Source organism: Callorhinus ursinus, unplaced genomic scaffold (assembly GCF_003265705.2).
Source record: "Callorhinus ursinus isolate GAN/ISIS: 27379988/994484 unplaced genomic scaffold, GSC_fseal_2.0 scaffold13, whole genome shotgun sequence".
Taxonomy (NCBI): Eukaryota; Metazoa; Chordata; class Mammalia; order Carnivora; family Otariidae; genus Callorhinus; species Callorhinus ursinus.
Window position 1 is genome coordinate 27,015,761 of NW_027397075.1, and position 6,000 is coordinate 27,021,760.

Below are 6,000 nucleotides of genomic sequence, written 5' to 3' on the forward strand. Positions count from 1 at the left end.
TGGTAAATTGATAAGATTTGGTGATAGGGAGAAGGTGCCAAGGATGATTTCTGGGTGGATGGCTAAAGGATGGTATCATTCCAGAAATCAGGAGATATTAGAAAAAGAGAGTATTATCCCTTTTGTTTGTTTCTTTGGGGGATTGAAATATGGGAGGTGCCTTAACTGGTTAATTGGAGGTGTCTTTGAGATATCTAACAGGAGCTGATGGGCATGGAGCTGAGGTCAACTGAGAAACCTGAGGATCATTACCATTGGTGGGTAATGGAAGCAGTGGGTTATGGGTGAGGTTTTCTGGATATAGAAGAGAGCAGAGAATCATGCAGTTCTTAGGACTGATCCCTGAGGAAAATGAACATTTGAAGGGTAGGGAGAGGAGGAGCCAGCAAAGGAAAGTTTGAGTGAAGCTCATTTTTCTTGTGAAAAGTTCAGATATTAAAAGTCAACTGGAAGAAGCCAGTTGTCAGAAGGAGGTCGGACGTTTAAGAGAGAAGGCTTGATGATGAAAGGTGCCCAGGAGGGCAGGGAGGAATGAGGTCCAAAGTCCCGTGTCCCAAAGAGGTTATGGTGATATTGTCACCAAGTATTTTGCTAAATTTATGGCAGGAAACAGATACCATCGGCGGGTTCACACAGCTTCTGGTCTCTGCAGGGCTGGCGGGCTCCAGTTTTGGCTTCCAGCTGGATAGTTCTTGCCTGGAGAGGGTCTCAGTGAACACTCAAGAGATGTGCATTTTTGCAGAGACTTTCAGGACCCACAAGGGTTTCTTCTCCAACATTCCCTTTATCCAAACTGGTCATCCAGTGTTTCCAATGCTGTGTGCCCTGACTTGTCCTCAAAGGAACAACTTGGAGAAGTCACTACTTGTTTTTCTTTTTCTATTTTCCTCAGCAGAATTATTTGGCTCTACAGAAATCCTATTTTAGATTCCATGAATCAGCTCTCCCTAGTGAAAGATTTTAGCATTTGGGGGCAGTTTTTGTGGAAACAGTTTGTAGGATGTGAAGTGACAGCTGCCTTTTATCAGACACACTGATCCCAGCTGCATCAGTGACCTGGGTCCCAGGAAGTTATCAGACTGGACAGACTCATTTCACCGACAGAAAACAACCAATGGGTTCAGTTCCAAGGAAACTGCATTTAAATCCTGTGATGTTGTCAGAGAAAGTGTGCAATCCTGGAATGGTTGTTAGAAAAGACTGCCCATGTTGAGCCTGAAATGAGGTCAGACTTGAGAATCAACTTGGGTTGGGAAGGAAAGTTCTAGAAAAGGACATTGGGGTGAGGTCAGGCCATATAAGTTTTTTTTTTTTTTTTTTTTTTTTTAGAGTTTTTATTTAAAAAAAAAACATTCTGCGGGCAGGAGGCATTCCGGGACTGGATTTGGGGACTGGGAGGCCAGGGGCAGGGATGCCAGAGGGACAAGTCAGGCCCAGACTGGTGTGGCTGGTTGCAGGGACGGAAGGTTTTTTTTTTCTGAGGACTGTGTGTGAATCTAAGGCCTAGAAAATGAGCTGTGTGGTTTTGTTCATTTCTGTTTTGTGTTGTGTTTTAAATGCCCAGAACTGTTAAATCAGAGTGCTCTGGTTTAACCTGGGGGACTAGAACTAGTTTCAGAAACCCCACTGTTGGGTGAACCAGTACCAAGGGGCGCTGAGAAATGTGACATTATGTGCCTTTTGCTTCATCGGCAGGTATGTGGTGTTCTGAGACTCTCCCACACGGTTCAGTAGGCTTGTTTGGGGTGGGTTGGGGAGGGAGTTGGGGAGGAAGAAAGCTTTTGAAAGAGAAAGGTCAGTTGCCCTCCAACTGTGGCAGTGGGAAGTTCTCCAGGTGGTGGCGGACCAGGAGGGAGACTTCGTCCTGGTTTGTTTGATCTGCGCACATTTTGTCACCACTTTAATTCATTCATTTATTCTTGTATATATATCATCTCTGTCATCTTTACACCATTCATATGCCCTCTTATATGTGTCTTATTTGCCGTGATACATCCCTAACACCTGTAGTAAGGCCTGGAACAAAATAGACTCACACTCCCTCTCACTCCCTCTCTAATCCTCTATCCCTAAATCGTTTTAGAAATAATTCCTCCAGCTAATGTTTATTCTGGCAACCCCTGCTTGTGCTCAGACCTGCCCCGGGCATCCCTCCTCAGGATATCAACCTTTTGGGACACCGTACCCAGAGGAACTCGTTTCCAGCCATGTCTTACCGGCACACAGAGGGCTGTGTTCTGCTGACAGCCCTGCAACTGCAGACAGCAACACTCGAGTCCAGAATTATTTTGGAAAGCGAGAGTGGCAAATGCATTGCCGTATTGCACATGGGGGAATGCGAAGTCCCGAGGGAAGGACACGTGGAAAGGCAATGAGCATACAAATGAATTGCACGGACCCAAATCAGCATGCAAAAGGGGAGAGAGAGAGTCCTACTGGCATCCTTCTTCCTGACAGGTTTCCGAGACACAGCCCGTGCCTTCCGGAAGAGTCATTTCAGCCTCCCGGAGAGACGCGATGTGCCCAAGACAACTGCTTGTCCGCAGGCAGGAGAAGGGGCGCTGAAGCTAAGTGTCCCTGGAGAGTGGAGGTGTCCACCAGGGGGGCTTCGCGTGGGGCGGGGGGGGCGCGGGCAGCAGGACTCCTGCCTTTCCACGAGGCACTTCCATACATCTCCCTCCCTCCCAGGTCTCTGGGTGTCCCCCAGGGGCTCAGTAGACAGGAGTGAATTGAACTTTGTTTTGTTTTGTTTTTGGTGGCAGAGTTAAAGCCTCTTGCCTTTTTTGAACCCACAGGGGAGGCTGTGTGAAGTTGGCAAAGCATTTTTTGGGAGATTAATCCACTTTGAATCCTGGCTCTTCCACTTTAAATGAGCTACTTAACCCACGTAGGCCTTCATTTCCTTGTCTGGAAAATTGGAGTGTCTCCTAAAAGTTCTATGAAGGCTAAATAGAACAGGCACTTGCTGTGTCCTTGACCTACAGAAGATGCTCAGGGAGTGTTAGTCTTCTCCCCTAGGGGCCATGTTTCTGGCCTGGCACCTAGAGTGTTTGTGTGATTTTGTCATGGCTGTCCCAGCTAAGGGGGCTCCAGCAACACACCTAAGGACTGTGCTACGTGAGTGTCCCCGGGACGAGGTGAGGCCAGCCCAGAGCCCTTCACAGCTTTGGTCAGAGAGGGGACCAAACCCCGAGGGTCATCCTCCTGTGGGAACCCTTGTTTACACCATACCGTTTGTGCTGAGCCCACCCTTGCCCAGTACTGGGGGTAGGAACTGTGAATTACATCCGTAGAGCTGCCTAGAACGGGGGCTGTGCCCTGAAGGGTTCACAACATGGATGGGAGAGTGACACTGACGCTTGACAGATTATAAACGCCAAAGCTCCGACACGGACACACAACTCCACCCTGGCCCCTACTGTAGGGCTATGACACCCTTGCACCGTCTTCTGTCAAGGCAGCGAAGAGTGACAGTGTCTCAGGGTAGCAGCATCTCAGGCTGCATTAAACCGACTTAGAAAAACTGATAAGGACAATAAAAGCCCTTCGTATTTCTTGACACTCTTCGTGCCACGTGCTGTTCCTTCGGCATAACCTGGGAGAGGTGAGTATGGGTGAAGAGACTGATGGTCTGAGAGGCAACCCGAGGTCACACAGGCAGGGTCAGATTTCAAACCCCGGTCTTTCTGACAGCGTATGGGCCATGTCGGTGAGCATGCCCTCACAGGCACCCCCGCCAGTTTGCTGTGCTGTCTGCTCTCCGGTCACCTGGCTCCTTCCTTGTCCAAACCAACTAACACACAAACGCTGTCCCCTCTCCCAGCTTCAGGTCACGTCCTGGTATCTGAGTGGTGGAGAGTGCCTGGAGGGTGCGGTGACCTCTGAGTCGCCGAGGTCCCCAGGGAAGGGCCATTGCTGCCACCACCTGAGACAGGGAGTATGCCATGCAAGGGAAGGGAGTAGGGATTTTAGGTCCGGGGTCCAAGTTCCAGTTCTTCCCAGTAGTGGCTAGTCACTGAACCGTCCAGCCCTTGAAACTGGGTGATCGGACCACCTCTGTCCCCAGGTCCTGAGAGCCTGAAATGAAGCCCCCGAGTGACAGTTGTAAAGGGCTGCCCTCCTGCTGAGTACCGCTGACATGCAGCCCGGCTCTAGCTTTTTCCTTCTATTTTAATGTGTAGGTTTTTACAGTTCCCCCTGAAAATAGATCCCAAACTACATTGTTGGCCGAGTATGAGAGAAAGGGCTGACTGCTGTCTGCAGAAGCCATTAAGCTGCAGTCAGAGCTGTTGGCCGCAAGGAAGGCCCCAGAGCGGGTGGAGCAGCAGGGAGAATGGCCTCCTGGGGTCCGTGGAGGCAGGAGGCCCTTGGTCCGAAGGGACCACTGCTTGGAGCAGTGTGGGCGGTGGGGAGAGTTGGGGCGGCACATCCTCTCATTCGCCATGTGGGGCTGCCATTCCTCACTTCTCCTGGTTGTAATCAGTGGGGCTGTGCAGAAGCCCAAAGACTGAGCCAGCTAGGTAGTGGAGAAGAGCAGTAAGAAAAGGAGGAAAGGAAGGGAAAAAAAAAAAACAAAAAGCAAAATGCTACCCTACCATGGAATAGCAGACTCTCCCTGGACCCTTGGCTCCTCCTTCACCCATCCCAAGCAAAATAATGGGATACCTGATTCTGTAGCTGGAACAGACACCTGGCCTGCCAATCTGGAGATGGGGGCCACTTTCCAGGCCAGGCCTGGGTAGATGGAGGGTGCGGAGGGGACCCGTGCATCATGCCATTGGGTTGATCCTGGTCTTCACTCAGGGTAGAGTTTCCTTCTGGGAGCTGGGTTGCCCTGCCCTGGTTAGTCTAGGGGATCTGCAACCACATCATTTTCCCTGCAGGTGTTAGGAACATATTTTGTAAAGATTGGACCCTCTTGCCTTGATCTCCTTAGGAAGGAGGACTGGCGACCCAAAGATGAAAAGATATTTCAGGTTTAGAACTTGAAACCAAAAGTGGTCAGAGGAGCTCTTGGATGCCAAGAGGATCTGGATGGGTCTAGGGCTTCCAGTCCAGCCCTCAGTCAACCTAAGGAAACTGCTCAGAGTCTGGTCTTACCCAAGAAAATCCAATTCTAGAACATGAAGGGCAAATAATCAGGACTCATGTGACTACTTCCTAATCAGAGGCCTGTGTTAGCCATTGTCAATCAATCATAGCACTTCTTGAAACTGAGCCCAGTCTCCTCAGCATTAGAATCTTTTCAACAGAGAATTCTACAAAAATTTACCAATTGTCAGGAGCTGTCACTTGAAATTCATTTATTCATTCATTCATGTGACAAATATTTATAGAGCTTTTACCTTATGCCAAACAATGTAATAGGCACCAGGGTATAATGCTGGGAAAAATCAGAAAATATTCCTGCTCTTTAGAGCTTCAAGTTTAGTGGGAGAGCTAGATGTTACTCAAATAGTCCTGCTGCCTAATTCAAGTGTCACAAATGTGTCAAATGAGAAACATCTAATGTTCATAAATGAAAGATTGTGCCTGGCCACAGACATCAGGAAAGAAGTGATGGCTGAGCTGAGATCTGAATGATGAATAGGGGTTAGCCACGCTGAGAGTGGGGCTGGAACAGCACAGCATGAGGGTGTGCAGGGGGCTGAGGACAAGATGAGATTAGAGAGGCAGATGGGGTCTGGGTCCTGTTGGGTTTCCTCAGCCCAGGGAATGGGGCTTTGTTTTTATTCTGAGAGCAGTGAGAGCAGTAGGTATGATGTATGTTTTGTAAAGGTCACTCTGGATAGAGTGAATGTGGAAAGTAGATTGGAGGAACTCCTTGGGGATATGGGTAGACCAGTGTCCTGGGTCATGATGTGACCCATGGCATTTTGTGTTGTGGCTTGTGGTCAGAAAATTGTGGAGATCACTGATATGGAGGCTTCTAAGGAAACAGGTCTGTCCTGGGGTTCTAAGCCGATGGGAAGGGACTCAGTACTGAATGGGGAGGGGCTA